The 20690-nt window shown below is 43.3% G+C and overlaps 1 protein-coding gene across 10 annotated transcripts in view; it reads right to left on the bottom strand.

The window, feature by feature from the left end:
* Positions 1–20690, bottom strand: part of IL15 (interleukin 15) — a 130108-nt gene that overhangs the window by 66759 nt on the left and 42659 nt on the right. Inside the window, exon 1 of one of the 10 annotated variants that reach the window (XM_077279245.1) lies at positions 20296–20314. The exons of the other annotated variants lie outside the window; for them this stretch is intronic. The gene's annotated coding sequence lies outside the window, so the exon portion shown is untranslated. Of the gene's footprint in view, positions 1–20295; positions 20315–20690 lie in introns of those variants that run through there. 10 annotated transcript variants of the gene reach the window in all.

Here is a 20690-nt window from a genome sequence, read left to right as displayed (position 1 = left end):
GCTACACCTGCCCATAACTGCATAAAGATCCAGGTCCAAAAGCAGTATATATCCTAGAGATAGATACTTCCTGGAGACTAGCATACATAAGAAAGGAATCTAAGGGGAATGTAGCTATCCACAAACACTTGTCCTGTCACCATTTTACAATTGCTCATCACAGAGATCACACAGTAAACACAAACCGCACATACATAGTGGGAGCGATATAGTAGCCGCAGTGTACTAGGATGACGGAAGTGAATGAGAATGGCCGCATTATGCAAACTGTACAGAACACCAGGGGGCACTATTCTGTTAAAGGGAATCTGTCAACAGGTTTTAGCTATGTAATCGGAAGACAGCATGCTGTAGGGGTTAAACACTGCATTCAAGAGGTGTCACTTATTAGGCTGTGTGCAGTTTAATTATAATGAAGGTTTGGGGACTAGCTCCCTCATGCCAAGTCATCCGACCTCAAAGACTCCTACCTGCCTGATATTGGCAGGGGAAGCTTTCTCTGCTGCATGCTACATCTAAGAACAGTTTGTGTCACAACTCAACTACTGCACCCAGTAAACGAAGTGATACATCGCTGGAATCAAGGTCTCTTTTCCTACATTATCCTGCTCAGATGAGGTAGCAAAACCTGATGTCAGGTTCCCATTACAGATTCTGTTTGGTCATATTAGCTCCTGCCACATTTATACCTAGGAAGCATGACACAAGTGCAGCAAACATGCTACTTATCCCCAACATACAAATTGGATAGATGCCACCAATACATAGGACACATGCCACTGACAGATATACATGGACACAATAGCACTGACATGTCTATAGATACACAGTATATAGATAAATAGAAAGATATATATATATATATATATATATATATATATATATATATATATATATATATAGATAGATAGATATATATAGATAGATATACAGTACAGACCAAAAGTTTGGACACACCTTCTCATTTAAAGAGTTTTATGTATTTTCATGACTATGAAAATAGTACATCCACACTGAAGGCATCAAAACTATGAATTAACACATGTGGAATTATATACTTAACAAAAAAGTGTGAAACAACTGAAAATATGTCTTATATTCTAGGTTCTTCAAAGTAGCCACCTTTTGCTTTGATGAATGCTTTGCACACTCTTGGCATTCTCTTGATGAGCTTCAAGAGGTAGTCACCGGGAATGGTTTTCACTTCACAGATGTGCCCTGTCAGGTTTAATAAGTGGGATTTCTTGCCTTATAAATGGGATTGGGACCATCAGTTGTGTTGTGCAGAAGTCTTGTGGATACACAGCTGATAGTCCTACTGAATAGACTGTTAGAATTTGTATTATGGCAAGAAAAAAGCAGCAAAGAAAAACAAGTGGCCATCATTACTTTAAGAAATGAAGGTCAATCAGTCCGAAAAATTGGGAAAACTTTGAAAGTGTCCCCAAGTGCAGTGGCAAAAACCATCAAGCGCTACAAAGAAACTGGCTCACATGAAGACCGCCCCAGGAATGGAAGACCAAGAGTCACCTCTGCTTCTGAGGATAAGTTTATCCGAATCACCAGCCTTAGAAATCGCAGGTTAACAGCAGCTCAGATTAGAGACCAGGTCAATGCCACACAGAGTTCTAACAGCAGACACATCTCTACAACAACTGTTAAGAGGAGACTTTGCGCAGGTCTTCATGGTAAAATAGAGACTTGTTTGGGCTAAAGAACACAAGGAATGGACATAAGACCAATGGAAATCTGTGCTTTGGTCTGATGAGTCCAAATTTGAGATCTTTGGTTCCAACCACCATGTCTTTGTGTGACGCAGAACAGGTGAACGGATGGACTCTACATGCCTAGTTCCCACTGTGAAGCGTGGAGGAGGAGGTGTGATGGTGTGGGGGTGCTTTGCTGGTGACACTGTTGGGGATTTATTCAAAATTGAAGGCATACTGAACCGGCATGGCTACCACAGCATCTTGCAGCGGCATGCTATTTCATCCGGTTTGCGTTTAGTTGGACCATCATTTATTTTTCAACAGGATAATGACCCCAAACACACCTCCAGGCTGTGTAAGGGCTATTTGACCAAGAAAGAGAGTGATAGGGTGCTACGCCAGATGACCTGGCCTCCACAGTCACCAGACCTGAACCCAATCGAGATGGTTTGGGGTGAGCTGGACCGCAGAGGGAATGCTAAAGGGCCAACAAGTGCTAAGCATCTCTGGGAACTCCTTCAAGATTGTTGGAAGACCATATCCGGTGACTACCTCTTGAAGCTCATCAAGAGAATGCCAAGAGTTTGCAAAGCATTCATCAAAGCAAAAGGTGCCGAAGATTTCATCCATTATAAGTTCATGCTAAAAACATACAACTCTGCCCTTCACCTCTCCAAACAAACCTATTTCAACACCCTCATCACCTCGCTGTCCAATAACCCTAAACGTCTCTTCGACACTTTCCAGTCCCTACTCAACCCAAGAGAGCAGGCCCCAACCACAGATCTCCGCGCTGACGATCTGGCCAATTACTTCAAAGAAAAAATTGACCACATTCGACAGGAAATCATCTCCCAATCTCTTCATACCATGCACTGTCCTCCCTCCCCCACTGCATCTAGTTCACTCTCTGACTTTGAACCAGTTACAGAAGAAGAAGTAAGCAGGCTCCTTGCATCTTCTCGCCCGACCATTTGCACCAGTGACCCCATTCCGTCACATCTCCTCCAGTCCCTTTCCCCGGCTGTCACCTCTCACCTAACAAAAATATTCAACCTTTCCCTCACTTCCGGTATTTTTCCCTCCTCATTTAAGCATGCCATCATACATCCATTACTTAACCCCTCTGTGACCTTTGACGTACTATCCCGTCGAGGTGACCTGGGCCTATCTGACCCTTGACGGGATAGTACGTCATAGCCGATCGGCCGCGCTCACGGGGGGAGCGCGGCCGATCGCGGCCGGGTGTCAGCTGCATATCGCAGCTGACATCCGGCACTATGTGCCAGGAGCGGTCACGGACCGCCCCCGGCACATTAACCCCCGGCACACCGCGATCAAATATGATCGCGATGTGCCGGCGATGCAGGGAAGCATCGCGCAGGGAGGGGGCTCCCTGCGGGCTTCCCTGAGCCCCCCGCAGCAACGCGATGTGATCGCGTTGCTGCGAGGGTCTCCTACCTCCTTCCTGGCTGCAGGTCCCGGATCCAAGATGGCCGCGGATCCGGGTCCTGCAGGGAGGGAGGTGGCTTACTGAGTGTCTGCTCAGAGCAGACACTTGGTAAGCCTGCAGCCCTGCACAGCAGATCGTCGATCTGGCAGAGTGCTGTGCACACTGCCAGATCAATGATCTGTGATGTCCCCCCCTGGGACAAAGTAAAAAAGTTAAAAAAAAATTTTTCCACATGTGTAAAAAAAAAAAAAAAAAAAAATCCTAAATAAATAATAAAAAAAAAATATATATTATTCCCATAAATACATTTCTTTATCTAAATAAAAAAAACAAAACAATAAAAGTACACATATTTAGTATCGCCGCGTCCGTAACGACCCAACCTATAAAACTGCCCCACTAGTTAACCCCTTCAGTAAACACCGTAAGAAAAAAAAAAAAAAAACGAGGCAAAAAACAACGCTTTATTACCATACCGCCGAACAAAAAGTGGAATAACACGCGATCAAAAAGACTGATATAAATATCCATGGTACCGCTGAAAACGTCATCTTGTCCCGCAAAAAACAAGCCGCCATACAGCATCATCAGCAAAAAAATAAAAAAGTTATAGTCCTGAGAATAAAGCGATACGAAAATAATTATTTTTTCTATATTTTAGTTTTTATCGTATAAAAGCGCCAAAACATAAAAAAATGATATAATGAGATATCGCTGTAATCGTACTGACCCGAAGAATAAAACTGCTTTATCAATTTTACCAAACGCGGAACGGTATAAACGCCTCCCCCAAAAGAAATTCATGAATAGCTGGTTTTTGGTCATTCTGCCTCACAAAAATCGGAATAAAAAGCGATCAAAAACGGTCACGTGTCCGAAAATGTTACCAATAAAAACGTCAACTCGTCCCGCAAAAAACAAGACCTCACATGACTCTGTGGAGCAAAATGTGGAAAAATTATAGGTCTCAAAATGTGGAGACGCAAAAACTTTTTTGCTATAAAAAGCGTCGCTGGTTTCACACTTGCGTTTTTGTCTGCAGCGTTTTTTGCACAAAAAAACGCATGCGTTTTTTCCCTATATTTAACATTGAAAACGCATGCGGTTTTTTTGTACGCGTTTGGTCGCGTTTTCAAACGCATGCGTTTTTTTTCTGCATGCGTTCATTTTCAGAAATACAACCTGCAGTATTTTCTTGCGTTTTTAAGCACATGCGTTTGTTTGCGTTAAAAACGCATGCATTTAAACACACTGAAAAGCCACCCACCACCATCAAGGTGATAAAGGGATCCAAACCCTAACCCTAACTCTACCCCTAACCTCACCCCTAACCGTTTAATGAACATTTTCTGACAGTCATAGTGCCACGTATTTCAGTGCCACGTATTTCAGTGCCACGTATTTCAGTGCCACGTGTTTCAGTGCCACGTATCACATATTTCAGTGCCACGTATCACGTATTTCAGTGCCACGTATCACGTATTTCAGTGCCACATATTTCAGTACCACGTATTTCAGTGCCACGTATTTCAGTGCCACGTATTTCAGTGCCACGTATTTCAGTGCCACGTATTTCAGTGCCACGTATCACGTATTTCAGTGCCACGTATTTCAGTGCCACGTATTTCAGTGCCACGTATTTCAGTGCCACGTATTTCAGTGCCACGTATTTCAGTGCCACGTATCACGTATTTCAGTGCCACGTGTTTCAGTGCCACGTATTTAAGTGCCACGTATCACGTATTTCAGTGCCACGTATTTCAGTGCCACGTATTTCAGTGCCACGTATTTCAGTGCCACGTATCACGTATTTCAGTGCCACGTATTTCAGTGCCACGTATTTCAGTGCCACGTATTTCAGTGCCACGTATTAGTGCCACGTATCACATATTTCAGTGCCACGTATTTCAGTGCCACGTATTTCAGTGCCACGTATTTCAGTGCCACGTATTTCAGTGCCACGTATTTCAGTGCCACGTATTTCAGTGCCACGTATCACGTATTTCAGTGCCACGTGTTTCAGTGCCACGTATTTAAGTGCCACGTATCACGTATTTCAGTGCCACGTATTTCAGTGCCACGTATTTCAGTGCCACGTATTTCAGTGCCACGTATTTCAGTGCCACGTATTTCAGTCACGTTTAGGGTTAGGGTTAGGGGTAGGGTTAGGGTTAGGGCTAGGGTTGGAGGTAAAGTTAGGGTTGGGGCTAAAGTTAGGGTTGGGGCTAAAGTTAGGGTTAGGGTTTGGATTACATTTACGTTTGGATTAGGGTTGGGATTAGAATTATGGGTGTGTCAGGGCTAGGGGTGTGGTTAGGGTTACCGTTGGGATTAGGGTTAGGGGTGTGTTTGGGTTAGGGTTTCAGGTAGAATTGGGGAGTTTCCACTGTCCAGGCACATCAGGGGCTCTACAAGCGCGACATGGCGTCCAATCTCAATTCCAGCCAATTCTGCGTTGAAAAAGTAAAACAGTGCTCCTTCCCTTCCGAGCTCTCCCGTGCGCCCAAAAAGGGGTTTACCCCAACATATGTGTTATCAGCGTACTCGGGACAAATTGAACAACAACTTCTGGGGTCCAAGTTCTCTTGTTATCCTTAGGAAAATAAAAATTTGGGGGGCTAAAAATCATTTTTGTGGGAAAAAAAAGATGTTTTATTTTCACGGCTCTGCGTTATAAACTGTAGTGAAACACTTGGGGGTTCAAAGTTCTCACAACACATCTAGATAAGTTCCTTGGGAGGTCTAGTTTCCAATATGGGGTCACTTGTGGGGGGTTTGTACTGTTTGGGTACATCAGGGGCTCTGCAAATGCAACGTGACGCCTGCAGACCAATCCATTTAAGGCTGCATTCCAAATGGCGCTCCTTCCCTTCCGAGCTCTGTCATGCACCCAAACAGTGGTTCCCCCCCACATATGGGGTATCAGCGTACTCAGGACAAATTGCACAACATTTTTTGGGGTCCAATTTCTTCTCTTACCCTTGGGAAAATAAAAAATTGGGGGCAAAAAGATCATTTTTGTGAAAAAATATGATTTTTTATTTTTACGGCTCTGCATTATAAACTTCTGTGAAGCACTTGGTGGGTCAAAGTGCTCACCACACATCTAGATAAGTTCCTTAGGGGGTCTACTTTCCAAAATGGTGTCACTTGTAGGGAGTTTCAATGTTTAGGCACATCAGGGGCTCTCCAAACGCAACATGGCGTCCCATCTCAATTCCAGTCAATTTTGCATTGAAAAGTCAAATGGCGCTCCTTCCCTTCCAAGCTCTGCCATGCGCCCAAACAATGGTTTACACCCACACATGGGGTATCATCGTACTCAGGACAAATTGCACAACATTTTTTGGGGTCCAATTTCTTCTCTTACCCTTGGGAAAATAAAAAATTGGGGGCAAAAAGATCATTTTTGTGAAAAAATATGATTTTTTATTTTTACGGCTCTGCATTATAAACTTCTGTGAAGCACTTGGTGGGTCGAAGTGCTCACCACACATCAAGATAAGTTCCTTAGGGGGTTTACTTTCCAAAATGGTGTCACTTGTAGGGGGTTTCAGTGTTTAGGCACATCAGGGGCTCTCCAAACGCAACATGGCGTCCCATCTCAATTCCAGTCAATTTTGCATTGAAAAGTCAAATGGCGCTCCTTTCCTTCCGAGCTCTGCCATACGCCCAAACAGTGGTTTACCCTCACATATGGGGTATCAGCGTACTCAGGACAAATTGTACAACAACTTTGGGGGTCCATTTTCTCCTGTTACCCTTGGTAAAATAAAACAAATTGGAGCTGAAATAAATTGTGTGTGAAAAAAAGTTAAATGCTCATTTTTATTTAAACATTCAAAAAATTCCTGTGAAACACCTGAAGGGTTAATAAACTTCTTGAATGTGGTTTTGAGCACCTTGAGGGGTGCAGTTTTTAGAATGGTGTCACACTTGAGTATTTTCTATCATATAGACCCCTCAAAATGACTTCAAATGAGATGTGGTCCCTAAAAAAAAATGGTGTTGTAAAAATGAGAAATTGCTGGTCAACTTTTAACCCTTATAACTCCGTCACAAAAAAAAATTTTGGTTCCAAAATTGTACTGATGTAAAGTAGACATGTGGGAAATGTTACTTATTAAGTATTTTGCGTGACATATGTCTGTGATTTAAGGGCATAAAAATTCAAAGTTGGAAAATTGCGAAATTTTCAAAATTTTCGCCAAATATTCGTTTTTTTCACAAATAAATGCAAGTTATATCGAATAAATTTTACCACTAACATGAAGTACAATATGTCACGAGAAAACAATGTCAGAATCGCCAAGATCCGTCAAAGCGTTCCAGAGTTATAGCCTCATAAAGGGACAGTGGTCAGAATTGTAAAAATTGGCCCGGTCATTAACGTGCAAACCACCCTTGGGGGTGAAGGGGTTAAAAAACCCTCCCTCGACCAAAATTGTGCCGCTAATTATAGACCTGTCTCTAATCTTCCCTTCATCTCTAAACTCCTCGAACGCCTGGTCCACTCCCGTCTTACCCGCTATCTCTCAGATAACGCTCTTCTCGACCCTCTTCAATCTGGCTTCCGCTCTTTACACTCTACTGAAACTGCCCTCACTAAAGTCTCTAATGACCTACTAACAGCTAAATCTAATGGTCACTACTCCATGCTAATTCTCTTGGATCTCTCCGCAGCATTCGACACTATGGATCATCAGCTCCTCCTCACTATGCTCCGCTCCATCGGCATCAAGGACACCGTTCTCTCTTGGTTCTCCTCCTATCTCTCTGACCGATCCTTCACTGTATGTTTTGCTGGTTCCTCCTCCTCTCACCTTCCCCTTACTGTTGGGGTTCCTCAAGGATCAGTCCTAGGCCCCCTCCTCTTCTCTTTGTATACTGCCCCTATTGGACAAACAATCAGTAGATTTGGTTTCCAGTACTATCTCTATGCTGACGACACCCAATTATACACCTCTTCTCCTGCTTTCACGACGACCTTCTTAGAAAACACCAGTGATTGTCTTACCGCTGTCTCTAACATCATGTCCTCCCTCTATCTGAAACTGAACCTGTCAAAAACTGAACTCCTCGTGTTCTCTCCCTCTACTAACCTACCTTTGCCTGACATTGCCATCTCCGTGTGCGGTTCCATCATTACTCCAAAGCAACATGCCCGCTGCCTTGGGGTCATCCTTGATTCCGAGCTTTCATTCACCCCCCACATCCGATCATTGGCTCGCTCTTCTTATCTGCATCTCAAAAACATTTCTAGAATTCGCCCTTTTCTTACTTTTGACTCTGCATAAACTCTTACTGTCTCACTTATTCATTCTCGTCTGGACTATTGTAACTCTCTACTAATCGGCCTCCCTCTTACCAAACTCTCCCCGCTCCAATCTGTCCTGAATGCTGCTGCCAGGATCATATTCCTCACCAACCGTTACACCGGTGCCTCTACCCTGTGCCAGTCATTACATTGGCTACCCATCCACGCCAGAATCCAGTACAAAACTACTACCCTCATCCACAAAGCACTCCATGGCTCAGCACCACCCTACATCTCCTCTCTGGTCTCAGTCTACCACCCTACCCGTGCCCTCCGCTCCGCTAATGACCTCAGGTTAGCATCCTCAATAATCAGAACCTCCCATTCCCGTCTCCAAGACTTTACACGTGCTGCGCCGATTCTTTGGAATGCACTACCCAGGTTAATACGATTAATCCCCAATCCCCACAGTTTTAAGCGTGCCCTAAAAATGCATTTGTTCACACTGGCCTACCGCCTCAACGCATTAACCTAACTATCCCTGTGTGGCCTATTAACCCCTTCCCGACATTTGACGTACTATCCCGTCGAGGTGGGGTGGGCCCGTATGACCGCCGACGGGATAGTACGTCATCATCGATCAGCGGCGCTCACGGGGGGAGCGCGGCCGATCGCGGCCGGGTGTCAGCTGCATATCGCAGCTGACATCCGGCACTATGTGCCAGGAGCGGTCACGGACCGCCCCCGGCACATTAACCCCCGGCACACCGCGATCAAACATGATCGCAGTGTACCGGCGGTATAGGGAAGCATCGCGCAGGGAGGGGGCTCCCTGCGGGCTTCCCTGAGACCCCCGGAGCAACGCGATGTGATCGCGTTGCTCTGAGGGTCTCCTACCTCCCTCCTCGCCGCAGGTCCCGGATCCAAGATGGCCGCGGCATCCGGGTCCTGCAGGGAGGGAGGTGGCTTACCGAGTGTCTGCTCAGAGCAGACACTTGGAAAGCCTGCAGCCCTGCACAGCAGATCGTCGATCTGGCAGAGTGCTGTGCACACTGCCAGATCAATGATCTGTGATGTCCCCCCCTGGGACAAAGTAAAAAAGTAAAAAAAAATTTTTTACACATGTGTAAAAAAAAATAAAAAAAAAATTCCTAAATAAATAATAATAAAAAAAATATATTATTCCCATAAATACATTTCTTTATCTAAATAAAAAAAACAAAACAATAAAAGTACACATATTTAGTATCGCCGCGTCCGTAACGACCCAACCTATAAAACTGCCCCACTAGTTAACCCCTTCAGTAAACACCGTAAGAAAAAAAAAAAAAAAACGAGGCAAAAAACAACGCTTTATTACCATACCGCCGAACAAAAAGTGGAATAACACACGATCAAAAAGACTGATATAAATATCCATGGTACCGCTGAAAACGTCATCTTGTCCCGCAAAAAAAAAGCCGCCATACAGCATCATCAGCAAAAAAATAAAAAAGTTATAGTCCTGAGAATAAAGCGATACCAAAATAATTATTTTTTCTATATTTTAGTTTTTATCGTATAAAAGCGCCAAAACATAAAAAAATGATATAAATGAGATATCGCTGTAATCGTACTGACCCGACGAATAAAACTGCTTTATCAATTTTACCAAACGCGGAACGGTATAAACGCCTCTCCCAAAAGAAATTCATGAATAGCAGGTTTTTGGTCATTCTGCCTCACAAAAATCGGAATAAAAAGCGATCAAAAATGGTCACGTGTCCGAAAATGTTACCAATAAAAACGTCAACTCGTCCCGCAAAAAACAAGACCTCACATGACTCTGTGGAGCAAAATGTGGAAAAATTATAGGTCTCAAAATGTGGAGACGCAAAAACTTTTTTGCTATAAAAAGCGTCGCTGGTTTCACACTTGCGTTTTTGTCTGCAGCGTTTTTTGCACAAAAAACCGCATGCGTTTTTTCCCTATATTTGACATTGAAAACGCATGCGGTTTTTTTGTACGCGTTTGGTCGCGTTTTCAAACGCATGCGGTTTTTTTCTGCATGCGTTCATTTTCAGAAATACAACCTGCAGTATTTTCTTGCGTTTTTAAGCACATGCGTTTGTTTGCGTTAAAAACGCATGCATTTTTATCGAAAAAAAACAGAAAACACACTGAAAAGCCACCCACCACCATCAAGGTGATAAAGGGATCCAAACCCTAACCCTAACTCTACCCCTAACCTCACCCCTAACCGTTTAATGAACATTTTCTGACAATCATAGTGCCACGTATTTCAGTGCCACGTATTTCAGTGCCACGTATTTCAGTGCCACGTATTTCAGTGCCACGTATTTCTGTGCCACGTATTTCAGTGCCACGTGTTTCAGTGCCACGTATTTCAGTGCCACGTATCACGTATTTCAGTGCCACATATTTTAGTACCACGTATTTCAGTGCCACGTATTTCAGTGCCACGTATTTCAGTGCCACGTATTTCAGTGCCACGTGTTTCAGTGCCACGTGTTTCAGTGCCACGTATTTAAGTGCCACGTATCACATATTTCAGTGCCACGTATTTCAGTGCCACGTATTTCAGTGCCACGTATTTCAGTGCCACGTATTTCAGTGCCACGTATTTCAGTGCCACGTATTTCAGTGCCACGTATCACATATTTCAGTGCCACGTATTTAAGTGCCACGTATTTCAGTGCCACATATTTCAGTGCCACGTATCACGTATTTCAGTGCCACGTGTTTCAGTGCCACGTATTTCAGTGCCACGTATTTCAGTGCCACATATTTCAGTGCCACGTATTTCAGTGCCACGTATTTTAGGGCCACGTATTTCAGTGCCACGTGTTTCAGTGCCACGTGTTTCAGTGCCACGTGTTTCAGTGCCACGTATTTCAGTGCCACGTATTTCAGTGCCACGTATTTCAGTGCCACGTATTTCAGTGCCACGTATTTCAGTGCCACGTATCACGTATTTCAGTGCCACGTGTTTCAGTGCCACGTATTTAAGTGCCACGTATCACGTATTTCAGTGCCACGTATTTCAGTGCCACGTATTTCAGTGCCACGTATTTCAGTGCCACGTATTTCAGTGCCACGTATTTCAGTGCCACGTATTTTAGTGACACGTATTTTAGTGACACGTATTTCAGTCACGTTTAGGGTTAGGGTGAGGGGTAGGGTTAGGGTTAGGGCTAGGGTTGGAGGTAAAGTTAGGGTTAGGGTTTGGATTACATTTACGTTTGGATTAGGGTTGGGATTAGAATTATGGGTGTGTCAGGGCTAGGGGTGTGGTTAGGGTTACCGTTGGGATTAGGGTTAGGGGTGTGTTTGGGTTAGGGTTTCAGGTAGAATTGGGGAGTTTCCACTGTCCAGGCACATCAGGGGCTCTCCAAGCGCGACATGGCGTCCAATCTCAATTCCAGCCAATTCTGCGTTGAAAAAGTAAAACAGTGCTCCTTCCCTTCCGAGCTCTCCCGTGCGCCCAAAAAGGGGTTTACCCCAACATATGTGTTATCAGCGTACTCGGGACAAATTGAACAACAACTTCTGGGGTCCAAGTTCTCTTGTTATCCTTAGGAAAATAAAAATTTGGGGGGCTAAAAATCATTTTTGTGGGAAAAAAAAGATGTTTTATTTTCACGGCTCTGCGTTATAAACTGTAGTGAAACACTTGGGGGTTCAAAGTTCTCACAACACATCTAGATAAGTTCCTTGGGAGGTCTAGTTTCCAATATGGGGTCACTTGTGGGGGGTTTGTACTGTTTGGGTACATCAGGGGCTCTGCAAATGCAACGTGACGCCTGCAGACCAATCCATTTAAGGCTGCATTCCAAATGGCGCTCCTTCCCTTCCGAGCTCTGTCATGCACCCAAACAGTGGTTCCCCCCCACATATGGGGTATCAGCGTACTCAGGACAAATTGGACAACAACTTTTGGGGTCTAATTTATCCTGTTACCCTTGTAAAAATACAAAACTGGGGGCTAAAAAATCATTTTTGTGAAAAAAAAAAAGAATTTTTATTTTCACGGCTTTGCGCTATAAACTTTAGTGAAACACTTGGGGGTTCAAAGTTCTCAAAACACATCTAGATAAGTTCCTTGGGAGGTCTAGTTTCCAATATGGGGTCACTTGTGGGGGGTTTGTACTGTTTGGGTACATCAGGGGCTCTGCAAATGCAACGTGACGGCTGCTGACCAATCCATTTAAGTCTGCATTCCAAATGGCGCTCCTTCCCTTCCGAGCTCTGTCATGCGCCCAAACAGTGGTTCCCCCCCACATATGGGGTATCAGCGTACTCAGGACAAATTGGAAAACAAATTTTGGGGTCCAATTTATTCTGTTACCCTTGTAAAAATACAAAGCTGGGTGCTAAAAAAATCATTTTTGAGAAAAAAAATAAAAATTATTTTCACGGCTCTGCGTTATAATCTGTAGTGAAACACTTGGGGGTTCAAAGCTCTCAAAACACATCTAGATAAGATCCTTAGGGGGTCTACTTTCCAAAATGGTGTCACTTGTAGGGAGTTTCAATGTTTAGGCACATCAGGGGCTCTCCAAACGCAACATGGCGTCCCATCTCAATTCCAGTCAATTTTGCATTGAAAAGTCAAATGGCGCTCCTTCCCTTCCAAGCTCTGCCATGCGCCCAAACAATGGTTTACACCCACATATGGGGTATCAGCGTACTCAGGACAAATTGGCCAACATTTTTTGGGGTCCAATTTCTTCTCTTACCCTTGGGAAAATAAAAAATTGGGGGCGAAAAGATCATTTTTGTGAAAAAATATGATTTTTTATTTTTACGGCTCTGCATTATAAACTTCTGTGAAGCACTTGGTGGGTCAAAGTGCTCACCACACATCTAGATAAGTTCCTTAGGGGGTCTACTTTCCAAAATGGTGTCACTTGTAGGGAGTTTCAATGTTTAGGCACATCAGGGGCTCTCCAAACGCAACATGGCGTCCCATCTCAATTCCAGTCAATTTTGCATTGAAAAGTCAAATGGCGCTCCTTCCCTTCCAAGCTCTGCCATGCGCCCAAACAATGGTTTACACCCACATATGGGGTATCATCGTACTCAGGACAAATTGGCCAACATTTTTTGGGGTCCAATTTCTTCTCTTACCCTTGGGAAAATAAAAAATTGGGGGCGAAAAGATCATTTTTGTGAAAAAATATGATTTTTTATTTTTACGGCTCTGCATTATAAACTTCTGTGAAGCACTTGGTGGGTCAAAGTGCTCACCACACATCTAGATAAGTTCCTTAGGGGGTCTACTTTCCAAAATGGTGTCACTTGTAGGGAGTTTCAATGTTTAGGCACATCAGGGGCTCTCCAAACGCAACATGGCGTCCCATCTCAATTCCAGTCAATTTTGCATTGAAAAGTCAAATGGCGCTCCTTCCCTTCCAAGCTCTGCCATGCGCCCAAACAATGGTTTACACCCACATATGGGGTATCATCGTACTCAGGACAAATTGCACAACATTTTTTGGGGTCCAATTTCTTCTCTTACCCTTGGGAAAATAAAAAATTGGGGGCGAAAAGATCATTTTTGTGAAACAATATGATTTTTTATTTTTACGGCTCTGCATTATAAACTTCTGTGAAGCACTTGGTGGGTCAAAGTGCTCACCACACATCAAGATAAGTTCCTTAGGGGGTCTACTTTCCAAAATGGTGTCACTTGTAGGGGGTTTCAGTGTTTAGGCACATCAGGGGCTCTCCAAACGCAACATGGCGTCCCATCTCAATTCCAGTCAATTTTGCATTGAAAAGTCAAATGGCGCTCCTTTCCTTCCGAGCTCTGCCATACGCCCAAACAGTGGTTTACCCCCACATATGGGGTATCAGCGTACTCAGGACAAATTGTACAACAACTTTGGGGGTCCATTTTCTCCTGTTACCCTTGGTAAAATAAAACAAATTGGAGCTGAAATAAATTTTGTGTGAAAAAAAGTTAAATGTTCATTTTTATTTAAACATTCCAAAAATTCCTGTGAAACACCTGAAGGGTTAATAAACTTCTTGAATGTGGTTTTGAGCACCTTGAGGGGTGCAGTTTTTAGAATGGTGTCACACTTGGGTATTTTCTATCATATAGACCCCTCAAAATGACTTCAAATGAGATGTGGTCCCTAAAAAAAAATGGTGTTGTAAAAATGAGAAATTGCTGGTCAACTTTTAACCCTTATAACTCCGTCACAAAAAAAAATTTTGGTTCCAAAATTGTACTGATGTAAAGTAGACATGTGGGAAATGTTACTTATTAAGTATTTTGCGTGACATATGTCTGTGATTTAAGGGCATAAAAATTCAAAGTTGGAAAATTGCAAAATTTTCAAAATTTTCGCCAAATTTCCATTTTTTTCACAAATAAACGCAAGTTATATCGAATAAATTTTACCACTAACATGAAGTACAATATGTCACGAGAAAACAATGTCAGAATCGCCAAGATCCGTCAAAGCGTTCCAGAGTTATAGCCTCATAAAGGGACAGTGGTCAGAATTGTAAAAATTGGCCCGGTCATTAACGTGCAAACCACCCTTGGGGGTGAAGGGGTTAAAAAAAAAAAAAAAAAACACAATCAGGTTCCTCGCATCATGTTCTCATACACTTTATGCAGTTAATAGCACTCTGTGTCTGTACTGCTGCATACTTAGGCTGTTAACTGGTTCATGCAGCTTTACATGAACACCCGAGCTTTACACTATGGCTGGTCCAAATAACTAAAGCAATTGTTACCATCCACCTCTCGTGTCTCCCCTTTTCCTCATAGGTTGTAAGCTTGCGAGCAGGGCCCTCATTCCTACTGGTATCTGTTTTGAACTGTGATTTCTGTTATGCTGTAATGTCTATTGTCTGTACAAGTCCCCTCTAGAAGTTGTAAAGTGCTGTGGAATATGTTGGCGCTATATAAATAAAAATTATTATTATTATTATAATTACTTTGAAGAACCTGGAATATAAGACATATTTTCAGTTGTTTCACACTTTTTTGTTAAGTATATAATTCCACATGTAACTCATAGTTTTGATGCCTTCAGAGTGAATGTACAATTTTCATAGTCATGAAAATACAGAAAAAATCTTTAAATAAGGTGTGTCCAAACTTTTGGTCTGTACTGTATATGCACATATATCACACAATATCTTTTGAATAGAATATTGAAACTCATCCCATTCACAATCATAAAAGGGGTTGTACGGTTTAAAAAAAATCTTGGTCCCTGGGTGCAGTTTGTTATTAAAATGTAAAAAATGTGTTAGATAGACAGGTTACTCGTCTCATGCAGGGCTGTGGAGCCGGAGTCGTGGACTAGGTGTCCATTTTGGTGAAGTCGGAGAGGGTTTAAAATGGACTGACTCAAACTCCTGAAATATAAATTGGGTACAGTAGTTCAGTGCAGGGTGTGCTGTAAATGTTTTCATAATAATTTGGGAAAGTTATGAAATGTCCTATAAATGTCTGTTCTGTTCCCGATCTCAGGATCTAGGCTATTAGTCGAGATGAATCTGTAGTACCCTTTATGTACATGCTCAGTAGTGACAAGTGCTGGGGAGTCACGGTCCAGAGACAGCGAAATTGAGAAGTCGGAGTCAGAGATTTCACTTACCGACTCCAAAGCCCTGGTTTCAAGCAGCTACTTACCCATAGCTCTCAAGCATTCCCAGAATCAAAGGGACGGTCCCGATTTGAGGGGAGGCAAAAATAAAAAAATTCAGCAAAAATGTAATTACCAGAGAAAATTGTTATTGTGAAGTTTGGTGCAGACACTTGCAAAAAACAAAACGCACAGTATTTATTCATCATGTGAACACGGCCTCACAGACACACAAAAAAGCAAGAGTTCATATAGCGAAGCTTACATAAAAATTAGAACGTTATGACGGCTCTAACTATGAATGAATGAATGAATGAATGAATGAATGAATGAAGTACAGATGACATCACACTAGCCCTGGCTAATCAAAAGCGAGATTTGCAGGCATCCCATCTAGCCACCAGCAACCACTGACCTGGAGGCTAGATTAGAGTCCATTGAACCAATCCACTCATCTACACCATGTTCCAAATTATTATGCAAATTACATTTTTCTCGGATTTTCCTAAATGGTCCGTGCAAATGACAGTCAGTCTAATAAAAGTCATCACCTGTTAGAGTATACATCGAATTTTATTGAAGGAACCTCCCAATGATAACAGTATAATCTCCAAAATGAATAAAGAAAACTCAAAATGCACTGTTCCAAATTATTAGGCACAGTAGAATTTCTAAACATTTGATATGTTTTAAAGAACTGAAAATTTTCATTTGTGGAATTTTCAGTATTAGGTCACATTCACTGAACAAAAAAGCTATTTACCTCCAAAACATCCTAACAGGCCAAGTTACATATTAACACAGGACACGGTCTTTGATATCACCTTCACAATTCTTGCATCCATTGAACTTGGGAGTTTTTGGAGAGTTTCTGAATTTCTTTGCATGAAGTCAGAATAGCCTCCCAGAGCTGCTGTTTTGATGTGAACTGCCTCCCACCCTCATAGATCTTTTGCTTGATGATACTCCAAAGGTTCTCTATAGGGTTGAGGACAGGGGAAGATGGTGGCCACACCATGAGTTTCTCCCCTTTTATGCCCATAGCAGCCAATGACTCAGAGGTATTCTTTGCAGCATGAGATGGTGCATTGTCATGCATGAAGATGATTTTGCTCTTGAAGGCACGTTTCTGCTTTTTATACCATGGAAGAAAGTTGTCAGTCAGAAACTCTATATACTTTGCAGAGGTCATTTTCACACCTTCAGGAACCTTAAAGGGCCCCACCAGCTGTTTCTCCATGATTCCGCCCCAAAACATGATTCCTCCACCTCCTTGCTGACGTCCCAGCCTTGTTGGGACATAGTGGCCATCCACCAACCATCCACTACTCCATCCATCTGGACCAACCAGGGTTGCTCGACACTCATCAGTAAACAAGACTGTTTGAAAATTAGTCTTCATGTATATCTGGGCCCACTGCTTGTGAACACTGTTTAAGGGTGGCCGAATAGTAGGTTTATGCACCACAGCAAGCCTTTGAAGGATCCTACACCTTGAGCTTCGAGGGACTCTAGAGGCACCAGCAGCTTCAAATACCGTATTTTTTTGGACTATAAGACGCACCGGACTATAAGGCGCACCCAGGTTTTAGAGGTGGAACATAGGGAAAAAAATATGTGAAGCAAAAAAATGTGGTAAAATATTTAATAACATACTATAATATGTGGTGTTATTATATATAATAGTATGTTATTATGCGGGACCAGTGTGGTGTCTGAAGTATTATATGAAGATGCTGGAGGGTGAGTATAAGAATGGGGGCGCAGGGCTTATATTGAAAGCACCACTCCAGCACTGCAAAATAACACTGGAGTGCTGCTTTAAAATCCCAAGGGAGAACTATAACTCCCAGCATGTCCTGCAGATCCTATGACATGCTGGGAGTTATAGTTCACTAAAGGAGTGGAAGAGTGCTTTATTGTGTTTTGGAAAGACTAACCTCTTAATTGTGGCAGCCAGCCAGCCACTATGGTGAGGTAAAAGTATCCCATGACTGCACACAGAGCCCTCCCTCTTGTTGCCTTTCCACAGCACAGGTAATGGAAGCCAGCAGATTCTAGTGTTGGAGTCTGAAGGACCTGTGATGATGTCAAGAAGAGGGAGGGCTCTGTGCTGCCATGTGATGCTCCAGCCCGCCCACTTCTGACATCATCACAGGTCCTCCTGCACAGCACTCAGCTCCAGCCCAGGAAGGTACCAGCGATCTCCGGACCCTGCTGCTGCTGCCTCCTCCTCCCCCGGACACACGGATCTCCCCAGCTGCTGCAGGATTCAGCGTTGAGGAATCCATGTGTGTCGCTGCTTAAGTGCAGTATTCATTTGCTGCTCTGGGCTCACTGCTCAGCTGATAGATGGGCGGGGAGTAGCTAATGAATATTCACTGCACTTAATCATCGGGACCACATGGTTTCCCCAGCAGCTGATTCCCGGCAGTGTGGACATTTTTCTGCCTCCTGAAGTGGGATATCATTGCGATCCCACTCACTGCTGCCCCCCTCCCCACATGCTACATCCCTACCATAAGATGCACCCACACTTTCCTCCCAAATTTGGAGGAAAAAAAGTGCGTCTTATGGTCAGAAAAATACGGTATCTAATGTTTTCATAGCTATCATTCTACAGGAAACAACCTAGAGTACCTAGGTCCCGGTTGGAAGAATACAGATCTGAACCATTGACCATCGCTGAACCATGGAAACGTTTGGAGAAAGCCAGGATTGTGACCCGCCGGTCACCTGGCTCCATGGAGATGTTCAGAGAAGCCAGGTTTCGACCCTTGGGTCAACTGGCCTTTTACCTCAATGGACTGTTATCTTCCTAAGCTTGTCGTTACCTTCTCTCTGGGTGTGTGCCACAGGTGGGTAGTCGACTTGGGGGAGTTCTAACGTAACAGCTGCCATTATCCCGGCAAGCCAGCGGAAGGGTGAGACCCTGTAATGTGCACCAACTTGGATAATTTCTATTTGCTAGTTGTCCGAGTAGCGTTTTGGCCACGTTAAAGGGAGAGCAGGATGATCCCTGGTCCATGTGTTTTCGGCTAGTGGACTGGGGCATCTGCCGACCCCCTGTGTCTCCACACTCGCTATCCCAGGCATCTGGTGGATGTCCCTCACTACCACCGCCCCCTCTGATGTTTTTTTCCTGCCAAGGTAGAAAAGGTAAATGATTTGTTCCTCTTTCTTATTTGTAAAAGGTGGGAAGTATGTTAACCCTGACTGAGATCTCTCACAAGTTCCATTAATGCATGGAGCACCACATGACTCAGTATGTTTACCTGCACATGTTTCACTCCTAGGACTAACAGAGATCTCAGTCACATAAGTTTTCTATGGGATTAAGATCTGGAGACTGGCTAGGCCACTCCATGACTTTAATGTGTGTCTTTTTGAGTCACTCCTTTGTTGCCTTGGCTGTATGTTTTGGGTCATTGTCTTGCTGGAAGACCCAGCCATGACCCATTTTTAATGTCCTGGTGGAGGGAAGGAGGTTGTCACACAGGATTTTACGGTACATAGCTCCATCCATTCTCCCACTGATGTGGTGAAGTAGTCCTGGGCCCTTAGAGAAACACCCCCCAAAACATAATGTTTTCACCTCCGTGCTTGACAGTGGGGACGGATTTCTTTGGGTCATAGGCAGCATTTCTCTTCCTCCAAACACGGCGAGTTTAGTTAATGCAAAAGAGCTCAATTTTTGTTTCATCTAACCACAGCACCTTCTCCGAATCACTCACAGAATCATCCAGGTGTTCAAACTTCAGATGGGTCTGCACATGTGCCTTTTTGAGCAGGAGGACCTTGCGGCCACTGCAGGATTTTAAACCTTTACAGCGTAATGTGTTACCAATGGTTTTCTTGGGGACTGTGGTCCCAGCTGCCTTGAGATCATTAACAAGTTCCCTCTGTGTAGCTTTAGGCTGATCTCTCACCTTCCTCATGATCAAGGACACCCCACGAGGTGAGATTTTGCATGGTGTCCCAGATCAATGTCGAATGACAGTCATTTTATATTTCTTCCATTTTCTTACTATTGCAGCAACAGTTGACTCCTTCTCGCCCAGCGTCTTACTTATGGTTTTGTAGCCCATTGTGCAGGTCTAGATCATGTCCCTGACATCCTTATAAAGCTCTTTGCTCTTGCCCATGTTGTAGAGGTTAGAGTCTGACTGATTAATTGAGTCTATGGACAGGAGTCTTTTATAAAGGTGACTATGCAAGACAGCTGTCTTTAATGCAGGCAACGAGATGATTAGGAGCGTCTACCTGGTCTGTAGGAGCCAGAACTCTTTATGGTTGGTAGGGGATCAAACACTTATTTCTCACTGCAAAATACAAATACATTTATATAATTTATACAATGTGATTTTCTGGATTTTAGTTTTGATATTCTATCTCTCAATGTTAAAATTAACATACCCTTAAAATTACAGACTGTTCATGTCTTTGTCAGTGGGCAAAGTTACAAAATCAGCAAGGGATCAAAATACTTATTTCCCCCACTGTAGCCCAGTATCAAAAGGAGTCAAGTATTCGATTTTCACTTTTAGTAAAAAACACGTGTAACCGTTTTGCATCACGCCCATTTCTTTACCATTTCTGTTTAACAAGGACCATGTCAATTTTAACTTGAGGACATGGATATTTTTTATTATTTTGTC

Source organism: Ranitomeya variabilis, chromosome 1 (assembly GCF_051348905.1).
Source record: "Ranitomeya variabilis isolate aRanVar5 chromosome 1, aRanVar5.hap1, whole genome shotgun sequence".
NCBI classification, from domain to species: domain Eukaryota; kingdom Metazoa; phylum Chordata; class Amphibia; order Anura; family Dendrobatidae; genus Ranitomeya; species Ranitomeya variabilis.
The sequence above is the reverse complement of the archived record's forward strand: the minus strand, read 5'-3'. Positions and strand labels throughout refer to the sequence as shown.